This window comes from Symphalangus syndactylus, chromosome 8 (genome assembly GCF_028878055.3).
Source record: "Symphalangus syndactylus isolate Jambi chromosome 8, NHGRI_mSymSyn1-v2.1_pri, whole genome shotgun sequence".
NCBI classification, from domain to species: Eukaryota; Metazoa; Chordata; class Mammalia; order Primates; family Hylobatidae; genus Symphalangus; species Symphalangus syndactylus.
In genome coordinates this window covers 21970258-21988299 of record NC_072430.2, presented here as the reverse complement: position 1 = coordinate 21988299, position 18042 = coordinate 21970258, and positions in this window count along the sequence as shown.

Genomic DNA, 18042 nt, shown 5'->3' with positions numbered 1-18042 from the left:
GCTTTAGGAGAGGGCTCTCTTGTCTTGGGACTGGACAAACTTTTCCCCTCTGCTCCTGTTTTGTCCCAACTTGCCTGTTTTCCCTCAACCCTTTTTCTTTCTTTTCTAAAAGATTTTTCTACATCCTTTTGATCCTTTCTTAGAATCACAGAATCTCAGAAGGAGAAGGAGGCTAAAGTTCTACCTCTTTGTCTTATAAATGCAGAAACCAAGGTCCATGAAGATAAAGAACTTATCCAATGTCACAGTTAGTTAATATGATCATTATCATCACCACCATCATCATTATCACTACCATTATTGTTACCATCATCATTGTATCATCATTACCATCACCACCATCATACTCATTATTTTCACCATCATCACCACCACCACCCTATCATCACCATCACCACCATCACCATCATTACCATCACAATCACCATTACCACCACCACCAGCATAATCACCATCACAATGACCATTATCACTATTACTCACATCATCACCACCACCCTATCATCACCACCACAATCACCATCACCACTACCATCATCATCACCACCATCGTCATCACCATCATCACCATCATCACTATGACCACTACCATCACCATCACCACCATCATCTCCATCATCACCATCACAATCACCACCACCACTACCATCACCATCACCACCATCGTCATCACCATCATCACCATCACAATCACCACCACCACTACCATCACCATCACCACCATCGTCATCACCATCATCACCATCACAATCACCACCACCACTACCATCACCATCACCACCATCATCATCACCATCATCACCATCACAATCACCATCATCACAACCAACCACCATTATGATCACCATTATCATCATCACCATCACCACTATCATCAACACCATTATCACCATCATCATCATCATCATCACCATCATCACCATCACCACCACTACCACCCCATCATCATTTCATTATTACCATCATATTATCATCATTCATTTGTTTATATCCAACATTATTCCCCCCAAATTTAGAGTGTCTCAGCCACCACAAGATCTTGGGTCTCTAGACTCCTTCCTTAGGCTCCTCCTCCCCATCTCAGCTCCTGCTTGCAGGTCCCCACCCTCACACCACCTCTTCTTCCTTCTCTGCCTCTCCACACAGGAGCTGGCTCTACCATCTAGGGTCTTCCCTGCAATTTTCCCACCCATTTCCCATTTAGTTCTCTTGCATACACACTGCTTTTGAAAATCCCCTCTGTCCTTACTTCTTCCTTTTGCTTAGAGTGGGACTGAAACAGAAGGATTCCAGAGGAGAAAAATGTAAAGCACAGAAGATCAGGGGAAAACAGCAGACAGGATGAAAGTGGTGTGTGGAATGAAGTATAAGACTCCCAGGCAAACTGCTCCTTCGTCTCCACCATCAGGCAGGCGGGGCACAGGAGCTGAGCCACTTGCCCTCTCTGCTCACTTCCCTTGGTCTCCTCATTTAGAGAATGGTCTAGAGAAGGGTGGGAAGGTTGATGCTGGAGGATCTGAAAGCCCTGTACAGATCTGACATTCCACAATTCCAGCAGCATGAGGAGGAGGGTGGAGGCCCCAAGTCAGACATCCCCTAAGGAGGGCAGAAGAAACACTCATCACAGTCCCCAGGCCCCAAAACATGCTCAGCCTGGGGCTGGGCTGCATCTCCACACCCCTCTGAGAGATTGAGGCTTCAGTTGCCAGCTCTCCTGCCAGCTCATTTCTTTTCTTGGGCACCTCTCACTGGAGCCTTTTTGGGTGGGGCCAGCCCGGCTCACGCATAGGAGGCACCTGTGCCTGACATCAGTAGGCACAGACAGGCTGACAGTGCCACCCTCCAGGCACATACCCTCCTGGGTGAGCTTCTGCCCCACTAAATCCCCAGCCTGTCCTCCTCCCACTCAATTTCCCCACTACATCCTCTTCCCCACTCTCCATCCTTCCAGCCTCTGTGCAGCCTGACACTTGGAAACGCAGGATCAACTTCTGCTGCATTTGGCCAGAAAATGTCCCTCCATCACAGCTGTGCCTTTGAAAGGAGCTTCAAGTTCAAAAACCCTCCTCCACGAGCTTTCCAGCAGCAAGGAAGGCTGGCTTCCCTCCCCTCCCCTTCTGTCCCATTCCCTCCCCAGGGTAATGAGCAAAGGGACACAGATGACTTCAAGATGCCCAAGGGCCCCTGTGAGTCTAGGTCGGTGACTTAGCCGAGGCCTGAGTTATGCCCGGCAAAGCAAATCTGACAACCTGGCCAGACCGCCTTCCCCTAATGAAGCCCTTCCTGAGAACAGGCCAAAGCCAGGATGACATCCGGGGGCCTGCTCAGTCATGGAATAACTGACCTGGCTGTGCCTCGGCCAAGCAATCATCTCCCAGTCTGGCCTAGCGGTTCTGGGCAGCTCTGTTTGGTGTTCATGGCTCCCGAGGGCTAAGACATTTGGGAAATACGAATCCAAGGAAGGCCCACAATAAATGAGGGCACAGCCAAGAGCAGCACCCCTTTCCCTCACTTAGGGATTGGGGGACAGCTGGCAGGGGGGTAGATAATCACCTGTGAGACCCAGAATGTGAGAGAATGACAGATTTGTCTATTTCACCTGCCCCGCGTGCCAGGCTCACTGCTGAGAACTCAGGCCGGTGCTGCTGTGGCTGTGGCCACCTTGGAGGTGAGAAGCGGCACAGTGGGGACTCCAGCCGGCCCTGTCTGACTGCAAAGCTCTGCGTGTCCCTGTTATGCAGAGCTGGGACCATTCACTCCAACCAGCCCACTCACCATAGCAACACAAGAACTAACAGTCCCTGGGTAAGTAGCTCGCCCACGTCCTACAGCAAATGGAGGTGCCCAGTGTTGTGCGGTCCATGTGGAATGTGGGTAGAGCCTGGGGAAGAGACGGCTGAAGGAGGAAGGATGGAGCAGAGTGACAGCTGTGGGGACCAGCTGAAAAGCTGGGCAAAGAGGCAGGCAGAGGGGCGGGGGGCACAGAGGAAGGAGAGATGTCATCAAATCATGGGGGACTTGGCATGATCTGAGCCATGTTTTGTGTGCAAAACTTCTGGCAGCTGCATGGGACAGAGTTGGGAGGAGAGGAGAGCTGAGGACGGGGTGACCTCTTGGGAGCTACGACAGAGGTCCAGGTCATCAGAGGTGGGGCAGAACCCAGGCTATGGTGGTGGAGGGACATGGGGAGACCATGGCTAAGGGAGGCAGGGAAGGTGGCCTGAGGTTTCTAGAGATGGAGAAAAGTAGGACTGCCAGCCAAGCAGGAAAAGCGCTGGAAACAATGGGAGCCCCTCGCAGGCGCTGGGCTCAGGGAAGAGCTGGATAGGCCTTGGGAAGACCAGGCTTAAAGGCCAAGCTGGAGATGTGGCTTCAGAATCCACGCAACACGTTCCGCACTCATTTCTTTATTCATTCCATAAATCACGTGTGGAAAATCTCCTGTTTCAGGCCCTGGACTAGATGCTGAGGGAGGCAGTGTCTTGAGAATGGTCCTTGCACAGCAGGAGTTCAGATTGTCCCAGCCCCATGGGGGACAGAACAGAGTCCTCGCCTTTTTCTTCCTCTCAGAAGTGACCCAGGAGACCCCTCTCCATCCAGGCCACTCTCCCATCCCCAACCGTTACCTTCAGATCCGGGGACTGCTCTGGCTTCTCTGATATGAGCCCCACATCTCTTTTGCTTTGACCAAACCTTCAGAAAGCCCTCACCTCTGCCCTGGGTGCGGGTTTCTCCCATTGCATCACTCTCTGTGTGCCTGGGTACACCACGTCCTTGGCTGAACTGGGTCTCCTCTGTGGCAGGAACCACCAACCCCCACACAGGGCCCAGTGCACCGAAGTTGCCCCAAAGTCAAAGATCATCTTCCCTAGCATGCTCAGGCACCTTACACAAGATCCCGACAGACAGTCACGAAATGGCTCCAACTTTTAAGTTTTTACTGACATATAATAGTTGTATATATTTTGAGGGTACCTGTGATATTTTGATACCTGTATACAATGCCAAGCGGTAATTTTTAAAAAGCAAATCAAAGCAACCCAGCTTCCCAAAGTTGACGACGAAGAGAGTTCTTTGGAACCAGCACCTCCATTTTGCTTTCTTACTCATTCTGCAGCAGACTGTGGCCATCCTGGGCAATCCCAGAGACACAGAATCTGCCCCCAAGTGGCTTAGCATGGGCGCCAGGGATGTAAAGAATAAGGCTGATAACATGTGACAGGTGGCCTGAGGAATGACCAGGTTGACCAACGTGAGGAATCCAGGAAGGCTTCCCAGAGGAGGCACTGTCTTGCGAGCTGGACAGGATTAGCCAGGTGGAGAAGAAGGCATTTCTGCAGACCAGAGGCAGAGAGGTTGAAACTGTGACAATGTATGGATTAGCTGATTTGGGGACATCTGCCAACCTGTTCATAACATATAGACTAAGCTAGGCTATTGAGTTGATCAGACCCCAGGTTTCCCACTTGCGTCATTAGTTCAAATCAGCAGTCCTTCTGGGCAACATTCCCAGCCTTAAACCATCTGGCACTGAAACTGGCACCCAGTCCACTTCCTGAGTCTGAACTCTGCCTGGAGCGTGCCCTGCCCCCACCAAGGCCCCAAAGTCCTACCCAGCCCGAGGGACCACCTTGCCTTCCAAGGTGCCCTCCTGATTCTACCCCACCACCTCCTCCGGAAACCATCACTCCCTCCTCTCAAACTTTGGGACACCTTTAGTACCTTCTATGGGGTGCAAACTGTATTCTGGTTGGTCATTCTGGATATTCAAGTGCTTCCTCACCCCTTTGGGGCAGGCAGTACAGCTCAGTGGATGAGAGTGTGAGCTGTGGTCGTAATGTCCGGGGAAGGGGGAGGGAAAAACTGGAAAGCTTCCTGGAGGAGGTGACCAAACTGTGTCTTGAGGGGCGAATAGGAGTTTGCAAGACGAAGGAGGGAGAGAGAAGGAAAATCCAGGCAGAGAAAGTAGCATTGAGCAAAGATTGCAGGCACGAAAATACTTGGCATATTTGGGTAATGGTAAGAAGTTGGGTGAGGTAAAAGTGTGAGGTTGAGGTTAAAGAGGACATAGAGTCCCAGGCCTTAGATCAAGGTGGACTGCCCATATAGTGCCAAGGAGGTGGATCCAGTCCTGCCCGGCCCTAGACACACTTTGGCTCCCCAGCCTTCTGGACGGCACATACCTCAGCTGGCTCAGCCACCCCCCAAACAACAACCAACGGCGCCTCCTCCGCAGAGTTTTCTAACCACCCCTCACAGTGGGGGTCTTTCTTGCTGGGCCCAGCTCAGTCCTCCTTCATCTGGGGGCTCCAAGTCTGTGATTCTATCAGCCTTCATTTTTTTTTTTTCCTTTCATTCACTCACTGATCATTATCCTCCACCCCTTCCGATGCTTCAGACAGGCCGTCCGTTTAATTTTGTAAAACTAAACAGCACGCTTGGTTTTTTCAGGATGCACTCTGAGCGTGATATGTTCTGCGGAATGTTTTTCAGAGCAGTGAAAAATTTAATTTCTTCCCCCAGCATCAAGATGTGTCAAACATAATTTATGCCTGGACATAATTCATCCCTAAAGATAAATATTGAAACCCAAGAGAGGAGAGACGGCTGCAGAATTTCCAGGAGTAGGGAGTTGGAGAGGGGGTCTCCCTCCTGATGCCACCACTGAAGGGGTAAAAAAAAAAAAAATTATAAACTAAACGAAAGTAAAGTAGCTCGCTCCAGGTCTGCTCCCAGCACTGCCGCGGAATTTTTTTTTTTTTTTTAACAGGCCTCTTTTGTGTCTGTTGAACTGTTGCTCTGTCTTGCATAAAATCTCTAGCAATAGAAGTCCTCAATTAAAGTCACCTGCTGGTCTTTGTCAGCAGAGCTTGACGCTGTCAAATAATGCGGAGCCCCTTAAGCCAATACAAGTCATTAAGGAGGAGGTGAATTAGAGATTCAACATGGGGGACAGGAGCCATCCATAATCAATTGATATCTTCCTCTGCTGGAGGCGGGGCCCCAGGGAGCCCCACTCCCCATCCTTATCCGCAGGGGCCTCCACCCCTGGATCCAATTAGACCGCGGCTCAGCGGGTCTGAGGTTGCGCTGAAAAGCCATCAGTAGGCGAACCCATTAATAACTCGCCAGTGCCCTGCGTATTGTAATTGTCAGGCTGCAATTTACAGTAATCCTCCGATGCAAAAGCCTAAATCGCTGCAGCTGATTGGAAATTCATACACCCATTTGAAAGAGAAAAACACAAGATGCATGGGTTAAAAGGCCAGAGCATGCAAGTGTGTGTGCTGAGTGACAGACATTTTAGTACTAGCCTGGGACCATATTTTAAAAGGTCACTGAAAACTCTTGGCTTGGGCCCTCTGACAAACAATGAACGTTCCATATATTTATTTGCCATCTCTTTGTTTTTACAGCAAGCAGAATAAATGAGTTAAATGACGTTGTGCGGGCCTGCATATTGTCAGCACAGGTTATAAGTCATTATTAAACTCCATCAAATCAAACCAAACCCGGTCAAGGCAATGAGACCAAAAGTTATTTGCATTCCTTCTGTCATAAAAAATCATATCCCCTTACTCAAGACTTTCGTTTCTTTATTAAATGCAGCCACAAGAGTATTTCAGGTCCGGCTATATAAGCTCAGGAAAACCTTCCCGGGGTATAACTCAGTGTAACAGCTTAGACCCGATTCCACTAAAAAGTCCCAGTTGAACGTATCTGGGCACTCAATCAAGACATACATATTACTTTTAAATAAGATTAGCCTTTATATTTTGCTGCTTAAGTTAAAACTTTTCATGTCATTCTCTACTTTTATGTAAACTCCAATATAATTCTGTTTTAGCAAAATACTTCAAACAAATTAAAAACCTCAAGTCGAACGTGTCCTTAACAAAAACTTTCTTAATGGCATCTCAACGTGTTTGCTGACACTAAAACACTTTTAAATAAGATGGATTTTCCCTCCATTTCCCTGCATTTGTAATTATGGCTGTGCTGCGCGCACCTTGGGTTACAATGGCAAAAGCAGTTATCTGTCCTCCAAATATTATTTGACCAATAACTTCCCAGCGACCCACAGCATCTGTTTAAAAAATTGTCTTTCCCTACCTGTCTCCAATTGGGTTCTACATTAGTTGCGAAGTGAAAAGTGATCCGTGAGGAATATTTGGAGGAGGCAGGTACAGGGAAGCACAGGGTAGGTAGGAAGCAGGGGAAAACATGGTTCCACTGAAGGGTACCTGCGTGGCAAGGCATGGGATTGTTGACCCCTTATGTGAGCTCCTTTCTGATATTTACAGTCTACATATCCAGCATAAGCTCACTTTAAATTTGCTTCTATCCTTCTAGTTTCTTATCCTAAAATATATTCTTATATATACAAAAATCTACTTCTTGATTTGGCTATGACTCTGAGTATTATCAAAGTTTTATCATCTTTCTGATCTTGAGAAATGCTTGGGAACGAAACTAAGGAGTCAATGATGGAGCAGTGCTTCCACTTCTAATCCAAAAAAGATGTCCATTGAGAATATGGGAATTTAGAAAGGCAACTCTCATGAAGAGTGAACTAGAAGCAGGTTCAGTGCCCACTCATTCTACTCTTTGCTCACAGGAAAGATAATTGAATATTTGTCCGTGGTGCCTTCCTTTTTATATCCACCCAGTGTATGCAGTGGTATCTTCCGGCTGAAGCAGAAGTGTAGTCTTAGCAACAATCCTACATCTTATGCTTTTATCCAGGTACTTCCTGCCTGCACCAGGGGCTTCTCAGCTTACTCCCAGATTTCTAATAAGTCATCTCATTTCAGCTGATGACATCCCTCCAAGACAGGTAAGAACTACCATGCCCATTGGACAGCCATCAAAAATAAAGCTCAGAGAGTTTGAGATCACATTCGTGGCATGGCAGGCAGAATCTAAACTGGCCCAAGATTCCTGCTCCCTAATAAGCATGACTTGCATGTCCACCCTTTGAGTGCAGGCAGGACTTGGGAATATGATGAGATGTTCCTGCTATTGTAAGGTTACCTTATAAGGCAAAGGTGGTAGAATTTTGCAGATGTAATTAAGATCCCTAATCAGTTGAGTATGAGTTAATCAAAATTCGGATTCCCCTAAGTGGGCCTGACCTAATCAGGTGAGTCTTTTAAAAGAGAATCCAGGCCTTCCTTGAAAAGGGAAATTTAAAGTGAGAGAGCAGCTCTCCTGCTGGTCTTGAAGAAGCAAGATTCCAGGAGTTCTGCATCTACAAGGAAATGATTCTTCCCAAGAACCACATGAGCTTGGAAGGATCTCCAACCCAGAGACCTCAGCCCCAGCAATACCTTTGTTGCAACCTTGTGAGAATGAGATCCTGAGTGGAAGACTCCAGCTCAGCTGTGCCCAGACTCATGACCCACAGAGAGTGTGACATAATGAATGTGTTTTGAGCCTTTAAATTTGCGGTAATTTGTTACATAGCAAGACAAAGCAAATACACGTGTGACCCCCAATCAAGCCGACTTGCCTTAACATCCACACTGTGGCCATTCCAATCCCCTTTGTGAACTCCTTTCTGATATTTACAGTCTACACCTGCAATAAAGCTCACTTTAAATTTGCTTCTATCCTACTATTTTCTTATCCTAAAATATATTCTCGTATATACAAAAATCTACTTCTTGATTTGACTATGACTCTCAGTGTTATCAAAGAGCTTTCTTATAACACACACAAAAAGAAACTATGATAGTTTTTCTTTTCCAAGGGCCCTGAACAGCAGCATACTTGACACCAGTATGAAACTTTCTTAAGCCCATAAACGTTAGTATCTTATGAGAAAAGCCGTACTTTTAGAAACACCTGACTAAATATTTCATAAGTGCAACACACAGCAAATTCCTGCAGTAGATTCACTGGATTTACAACCATCAAACTGTATTAAACTTACAATATCAAGATTTATCACCTATAAAATGGAGTCTCGTTTTAGTAATATCTCACATTCGATCCCAAAGGATCTCAAATACCTTCGACCCTTCACCAGGGCACTTCACCGTAATTCATAACAAGGTAATCAAATACTTCACTGTAAGGCAGCCACCGCCACATTAGAGAATTAACTCACCTATCAAGGAAGGGTAGGCAGGACTGGGACAGAAGGCAGCTGCTGCTTTACCAAGTGCAGAAATGGTACCAAGATCTAGATCACAGGGAGCAAAACCCACAGAGAACCACGGTGTGGAGTTGGGCCATCCTGACAGGCTTCTGGTCCCAGTGGTTTCAAACGTTAGTTTTTGGTGGCAGAATGTGTTCCCCCATGTTACAAGAAATCTCAACCAATAGAATAGATACAATTGGAAGAAACAGCTCTGGCTGAATTAGGGAGAAGAGAGGAAGACCCAGTCCCCACAGTGCCTCCCTTCTGGCCCCCCTTGGCATTCTGAAGCCCATTGGCTGCAGATTAAGATCATCTGGAAAGCATTTTTTAAAAGGCAGATACCCAGGTTTCACCCCAGAGCCTCTGATTTCATTGGCATTCACCGACCGGTCTGGTTGAGCTCCATGTGATGTTTGAGGAGCTTGAGATTCCAAGAGAGAAAAAGATTGCTAAAGGGAGTACAGGTTTAAAACTACAACCCAGAAACATACGGCCTGAAACACAGAGCCTGAATCATCGAGCCAGTCCTCAGAATGTTTGCAGGATGTCATTATGCATGTTGAGATTGTGACTTTGGGTTGAAATCTGTGAGTAAATTTTGAAGATTTATAGTGATCACATACCTTAAATAATTCCTCAAAAGTATTCAGGTCTTTATGATATAGGCAAATTACATGATCAACATCTTAGGAGCATCTCTGCACCCATCATTTAAAGAATAATTTGGTCTATTGAAGGGACCACAAATTTTCATGGCAGCATGAACCAACAACTACTATGGTAAGACACCATAAGGAGAACTCCTACCCATCCCTCAAAACCCAGCTCAAGTATCACCCCGGCTGCGAATGTTCCCTTCACCTTCTGACCTTCTTCTGTGTACCCTGATCAGTCCTTATTAGAAGGGACATTGGATTAAAATTATATGGTTATACACAACGATCCCCATCATAATTTGAACCCTGAATATGATGAGGTCCATGATTCATTTTCAGGGATATCTTTAACATCCTTATATGTCTTTACTCATCTGAAGAATGGGAATAATAGCAGTGCCTACTCTTATACAAAACAGAGAAAAGTATTTAGAACACTGAGCACTCAATCATTGTTATTTATCATTATTATTTACACTGGCTGTCACTCAATTATATCATCTTATCTTATTGTCTTTAAGGCAAATATTCTCCAAAACTAGCAGGTTTCCTCAAGATCTGTCTTCCCACTCCACTCCCTGACCCCATCCCCGGGATGTAAGCTTCCATGCATGTGACAGACATGTCTATTGCACTAAATCCCATTGACTCTGCAGTGTCTGACCATCGAGGATGCTGAGTTGCTATTTGTGAATGAACGAAGAAATATGTTCAGCAAAACAGCAAGATCATAACCCCAGCTTGTAGGAACATAGTCTTAACCAGACATTCAAATCTCCCTTACTTTTTTTTTCTTGAGACAGTGTCTGTCTCTGTCACCCAGGCTGGAGTACAGTGGTGTGATCTCGGCTCACGGAAACCTCTGCCTACTGGGCTCAAGCGATCCTCCCACCTCGGCTTCCTGAATAGCTGGGACTACAGGTGCTCACCATCACGCTCAGCTAATTTTTGTAGAGACAGGGTTTCACCATGTTGGCCAGGATGGTCTCAAACTCCTGAGCTCAAGCAATCCTCCCACCTCAGCCTCCCAAAGTGCTGGGATGACAGGTGTGAGCCACCATGCCTGGCCCAAATCTCCCGTACTTCTGCACTCACAAATGGAATTTTTGTGGCTTTGAGTATTATACTCTGTTAGTGGATCTTAGGGGCCAACTCCATTTTATAGATGAGGAAGGAGATGGAGGACACAAGAGGTGAATGACTTGGCTGGGGAGTGGCAGTTCCAGGGCTACCCCAGGTGCAGGGTCCCAGGCACCAGCTGATGCTCCTTTCAGTGTCCTTGGTACAGGAGGGTTAAGTCAGAGTGTCCTGGGATGCGGGAGTTCCAGATGCCTAGAAATGCTCAGGCCATGAGTTGCCAGTGCCTCCCTTTTGTCAACAAAATTGGCTTTAGCGAGCTTCAGTTCTGGAAAACCTAGATTTTCTATTTATAAACATAACCTCAAGTTGTAATTCTGGCTTGTTGGGAGGACTGATTCAGCCCTTTATTCCAAAAAGGTAAATAGAAGTTTAAAAAAACAAACCACCAAACAAAACCCAAAGTGGGCCTTACGGCTCTTAAAAAAACTTAAAGCTCAAACACACTTTCCCATAAAAGCCACTTACGTCCCACTGTCTGCCCACACTTGAGCCTGGGCTCTCAATGGGAAAAATCTAAGAGCGCAATGCCGCCTGTTGCGTGAGAGCTGGCGGGCTGTCATCTTGCCTGTCTTCACAGAACAGTGTGTAAACCGGGGCTGTTCCCCTCTAACAGGTCAGCCCACTGGGATCTGGCAGCACAGGGAGGTGCAGAGTTCAAAGCTGTGATTGTAGAGTGCTTTCTGCCTCCTTACGAACCACCTGGCTCCCCTAGGTCCATTTCATGCCCAATACTTAGTCACTGCCTCATAAATAAACTGAACCAATGAATATCAGTGTGTTTGGTCCTAGCACACCTCATTCCCAAGAAGAATGGGATGGCAACAACACAACCACCATAACATCACTGATGCCATAACAGGAGAGCATGGACAGTTAGGGGAAATGGGGCAAGGGGGAAATGAGAGAGTACTACTAATAAAAACACTTGGATTGTATTCCCATAGGATAACTGCATTAGTCTGTTTTCACACTGCTATAAAGAAATACCCAAGACTGTGTATAAAGGAAAGAGGTTTAATTGACTCACAGTTCCACGTGGCTGGGGAGGCCTCAGGAAACTTACAATCATGGCAGAAGTCGAAGGGGAAGCAAGGACCTTCTTCACATGACGGCAGGAGAGAGAAGTGTGAGCAAGAGCAGGGAAAACTGCCTTATAAAACCATCAGATCTCGTGAGAACGCATTGACCATCATGACAGCAGCATGGGGGAAAACGCCCCCATGATCCAATCACCTCCTACCTGGTCCCTCCCTCGACATGTGGGGATTATGGGGATTACAATTCCAGATGAGATTTGGGTGGGAACACAGAGCCAAATCATATTGATAATTATGGGTGGACTTGGCTGTGGCCCATCTTCCCCAGTAGGATGTAAATGTCTATAACGAGGGCAGGAACACCGCATTATTCATTGTTGCAGAAGAATGCCTGCACGTAGAAGGTGGTTAATAAATATTTAAGTGAATAGGTGAACTGAGTTACCTAGTAGTCAAAGCATAAAGAGGAAAGGTCAGCTATGGGATTCGTAGTGTCCATTCAAACCTAATCTTTAGAAAAAGCACAGGCTTTTCTGGACATTTCTCCACCAGACCGTCTTGATTTTACATGTCCCAGTTTACTGTGTCAGACTAACCAGGAGATCTCCCCGCCCCCCTGCCACACTGCCCAGCACCAGGGACTGCCACACACTAACGTTCACAAGGGCCCCAGGTCCCACGCCCCCTGGTTCAAACATTATTAAAAGAAACCAAAAAACAGAAAAACAGAAAATTTCCCCATCCTCTCTACTCTGCTGGTTGGCCCCTGCCCCCCACCATGTCAGTGGACCACAGATAACGCACAAGCCAGCGCTCTGAGATCCACACTGACGGAGGTTCTTCTGCAGTGGAGCAGTGTTTGGGTGCAGTGGTGACTGGCATGACCCTTGTATTCCAGTGGCTCCCAGACATGTGAAGAGATGGTGTCAACAGGGCGAGATGTGTTGTGAGAAGGGCCAGGGACTGTAGCAGGGACCAGAGGACAGGCTGAGGCTGAGGGTGGGGCTGGGTGTGGGAGGATGGGCAGGACTGGATGAGGAAAGGTGGTGGGAGGAGGAGGGAAGGGAGTGTGTCAGGCGGAATCCACAGCACATAAAGAGGGGCAGATGTGGGGTCATTAGGAAGACAATGCCCATTACCCTGAGAGGGTGGGGCGCGACTCCTCTAGGGAGAACTTCATGAATTACATTCTTCTCTGCAACTGTCAGGGGTCAACACCTGGACACACAAAACTAGTACAGAGCACACACTTTGGACTTGAAGCCTCAGCATCACTCACTTATTGAGTGGAAGAGACCACTACCTTCCTAAAGTCACTTTGTCCCCTGACGGCACGGCACGACTGGATAAACCTCCCCGCTTTTTCCATCCTGCTACCATGACGCCCTACAGCATAACGGGAGTGGTTTTACCGAGGTAAAGGAGCGCTTCTTTTTCTTCAAAAAAGGTGACTGCAAAAACAGGACGGAAAAAAGCAAAGAGGTTAAAGCCAACATTTGCTTTGGCAAGTGGGGTTTGGCAGAGCATTATTTAAAGTGACATGCCCATGGCTTATCTTACCAGGACTGGCGCACACAGCCCTGAAATGGCCATTGGGTGAGTCACTAACTGTTCAGGCTAAGGGGACGTAGGGAACAGAATAAGCGTAGTTCCCACCTTCAGTTCTCCTCCAATGAGGAAGAGTGTGATGAATCTTTTCCTCCTTTGAAACACAGAAATGATACTAGGGTCACATATAAAACAAAGAAGGCCTGCAACTGGTGCCTGTGTTGGCTAGAGGAGTCACCATCTGGTTTTCTTCTCAACATGAAAGATCTACGTGCACACATATTTTAATTCCACCAGCTTTCTTTTGAAAGACCCACATAAACCGGGAAATTCTTGGATGATAGTTCAAATGCTTTTGTTTTGGGTGGACATGGGTTCAAGGCACAACCCTCTTACTGGGATCTCAGGCAAATTATTTCACTTCTCCATACCTCGTTTTGCCCATCTCTAAAGTAAGGATTGTAGCGATGATTAGCACTTGTTATGGATAACTGTCAGGGCACTGTACCCAGCGTTTTACGTGAACCCTCACTTAATCTGATGATTCTTGGCTCCTCATAGTAAAGGCAAGATTACGAGACTAAAATAGGTTAAGTAACTTGCCCAAATTCCACAGTGCTGGAAACCAGGCGCCCTGACTCTAGTCCTCAATCAGAATCTCTATGAGCCACGTTCCTCCAAAAACAACATTTTCATAATTGCTTTGAGAAGTAAATGGCATAAAACAGATAAAACATTGAGCACAGGCATGGCACTTATTACACGTTTGACAAATCTTAGCGAGGTGAGCCGCAAGTCCCTATATAAAATCCTTGCCTTGAGACCAATGTGTTTGGCAATTCAGAGTTTTCTGAATTTTAGAAAAGTAATTCAGTGTGTAAGCCATCTATGGCAATTCAGAGTTTTCTGAATTTTAGAAAAGTAATTCAGTGTGTAAGCCATCTATTATGTGACGGCCCCAGCAGCATCTGCAGCAGGACCAGTAGTGAGACATGTTAACATTGCTGTTGCCAAACCTAGGATTAGCCACGCTGAATGGGATAGAGACTATATATAGGCTCAACTCAGTAGAGGTCAGGTGTTGCTGCCAAGTAAGTTCTGGAAACTTGATTTTCAGTGTGTTTTGGACTTTAGAATTATGAGCCTGTATTAGTGCCCAAGATACATGGTGTTCCTCCATATGCACAAGGAAATATGTGTGAGGGTACTAGCTACACCTTTGCTCCTAACAAATTAATGTGAGAACGTTACAAATATCTAACAGAGAATAAGCTAAACCAGTGACGGAACCTCCATACAATGAAATAGTATGTGAATGTTACAGAGAAACAGTTGGCTTTACAAGTGTGTCCACAGACACATAAACATATGTAAAAAGTCATTGAGCTACATGTATTAAGATTAGTGCACTTTATACATATTACTGTATGTTTTAACTTCACTTATAAAGAAAAAATCCTAGACAGATTTGATATGGAATATTCTTAAATACATTAGCTAAAAAAGCAATAGGTAGAAGTGTGCTGAGTGTGCTACCATGTAAAAGCAGTAAGGACATAGCCAGTCACTTATTTGTGTAAAACGTCTGAAAAAAATACTCAAAGAAACTAAGTAATATTGGTTGCCTTTGGGGAAAAGTACTACATAAAGAGAAATACTTTTCATGGTAGAGCTTTTTGTACATTTTTAGGTGTTTTTATTTTAACCACATGGTTGCAGTTCCTATAGGAAAAATATTCTTAAAAAAAGCTTACTTCTGTAATCCCAGCACTTTGGGAGGCCGAGGTGGGCAGATGGCTTGACTCCAGGAGTTCGAGACTAGCCTGGACGACATAGTAAAACCCCATCTCTACAAATAAAACAAAAATTAGCTGTGTGTGGTGGTGCACGCCTGTAGTCCCAGCTACTTGGAGGGCTGAGGTAGATCACTTGAGCCAGGACGTTGAGGTTGCAGTGAGCCGTGTTCGCACCACTGCACTCCAGCCTGGGTGACAAAGTGAGACCCTGCCTTAAAAAATAATTAAAATAAAAAAAATTAAAAGCTTACTACCTATACTGTTGAGATTGAGCTATAAAGTCCTCCAAACCCTCTCTCCCTGATCCAGGGAAGGGCAAGGTGACTGACTACAGTGGCACTAGGGTTGTGATAATTCCCAAAGTTAGGGGAGAATGTGCAGATAAACTGGAGCTTTGAGAGCTCAGGCCCAAAGATCGGGATGAGTAAGTGTGAACGCCCAATCCAAACTGTGGGGGCCTACGAGCAAGGTCAGGGAGGTATGAATCAGGCAGGGGCACAGAGCTCAGCATAGGTTTTGAGTAAATGTGTAAAGGGATCATGTGCACACGCGTGTGTGTATGTTGCTCCTGGCTCCTCTCCACTCAGCACCCTGAAGGTGATTGCCGACCTCCAATGCTAACTTCTGAAAATGGTTGGCTTTAGGGTCAGAGAGGCAAAATAAAAAACAAATCATTTTTTGGTCCTGTGGTGATACAATATTCTTTAAGTTTGGTTTAGCCACATGGGTTAGATAACTGACCATATATTCATTTTGTCAAATTTAGGCTGTGTGCTGAGTACTGATCTACAGCAGGAAGCAGGACGAGGTCCTACCCTCATGGAGCATCCCTTCTAGTATCGTGTGGGGATAGCTAGAGACAAGGTGATACAGCGCAATGTTAAATCCATGATAGTTATGGGGGGCTACCTTATATTAATACGGGATGTCCTCTGAGCAGTAGTTGAATGGGACCCTGAATGATAGGAGCCAACCATGCTAACACATTTCCATTAAAGATGTGTGTTTTCTGGATGCCAGCTCTGCACCAAACACCTTCCCTGTATCCTTTCACTTAATCCTCATGACCACTCTCTGGGTTCCAGTTATTACTATCATCACTATTGTACAGTGCACAGAAACAAAGCATTTTGTCCAAGGTCACGCAGTCAAGTAACAGAGAAGGCTTCACACACAGGAAGTCTGACCCCAGAGCCTCCCCTGAACTCTGTACTAGGATGAGCTTACTGCTCGGTGAAACCAGCAAGACCCTCGTGACTAAATCACACTGACAGGACTCAGCCATGGAGGGGCCGGATCACACAGGCTTTGTAGGCCACGGGAGGAGTTTAGATCTATTTTGATTTCTATTTTAATTATTCTGGCTACAATGTGGAAAACAGATCACAGAGGGGAAAAGGGTGGAAGCAGGAAGACCCGTTAGGAGGCCGTGACACAGTCCAAGTAAAAGCAATGGTTGTTCGATCAGGGTGCTGGCAGTGGAAAGGGGATTACACTTTATCTAGGAGGCCAAATCAACAATTTGCTGACAGACGACACGAGGAAAGGACAGGAACCAAGGATGACCCTTGGCAAGCTTTTCGTTTGGGCAGCTGAGATTGGTGGAGGGACTGTTTGCAGAGCACCATTTCAATAGGAGAGCACTAGAAAAATGTGAGGGTTCAACAAATGGTGCTGGAGAAACTGGATATTCACATGCAAAAGAACGAGGCTGGACCATTACCTTATACCACAGAGTCCCCAACGTATGATGGCTCAACTTAATGATTTTGACTTTCTGATGGTGCAAAACTGATATGCATCCAGTAGAAACCATACTTTGAGGACCCAGCCGGTTCCCCCCACACTGCCCGCGGTGGCTCACGCCTGTAATCCCAACAGTTTGGGAGGTCGAGGCAGGCGGATCACGAGGTCAGGAGATCAATGCCCATCCTGGCCAACATGGTGAAACCCCATCTCTACCAAAAATACAAAACATAGCTGGGCGTGGTGGCACAAGCCTGTAGTCCAGCTACTTGGGAGGCTGAGGCAGGAGAATCGCTCTAACCCAGGAGGCGGAGGTTGCAGTGAGCCAAGATCGCACTCCAGCCTGACGACAGAGCGAGACTCCATCTCAAAAAAATAAAACAGGCTTTGTGTTAGATAATTTTGCCCCAAGTGTAGGCTAATGTGTGTTCTGAGCACATTTACATTAGGCTAGGCAAAACTATGATGTTCAGTAGGTTGGGTGGATTGAATAACTTTTTTTTTTTTTTTTTTTTTTTTGAAACAGGGTCTCACTCTGTTGCCCAGGTTAGAATACAGTGGCATGATCATGGCTCACCCCAGCCTTGACCTCCCCAGGCTCAGGTGATCTTCCACCTCAGCCTCCTGAGTAGCTGGGACTAAAGGCATGTGCCACCACACCCAGATAATTGTATTTTTAGTAGAGATGAGCTTTTGACATGCTGCCCAGACTGGTCCAAACTCTGGAGCTCCAGCAATCCGCCCACCTTGGCCTTCCAAAGTGCTGAGATTATAGGTGTGAGCCACTGCGCTGGGGCAAATGCATTTTTGACTTAAGGTATTTTCAACTTACGATGGGTTTACTGGGATGTAACTCCATCATGAATAGAGAAGCTTCTGTACGAAAGCTAACTCAAAATGGATCAAAGACCCAATGTAAGAGCTAAAACTATAAAACTGTCATCCAGAATATATACAGAACTTCTAAAACTCAA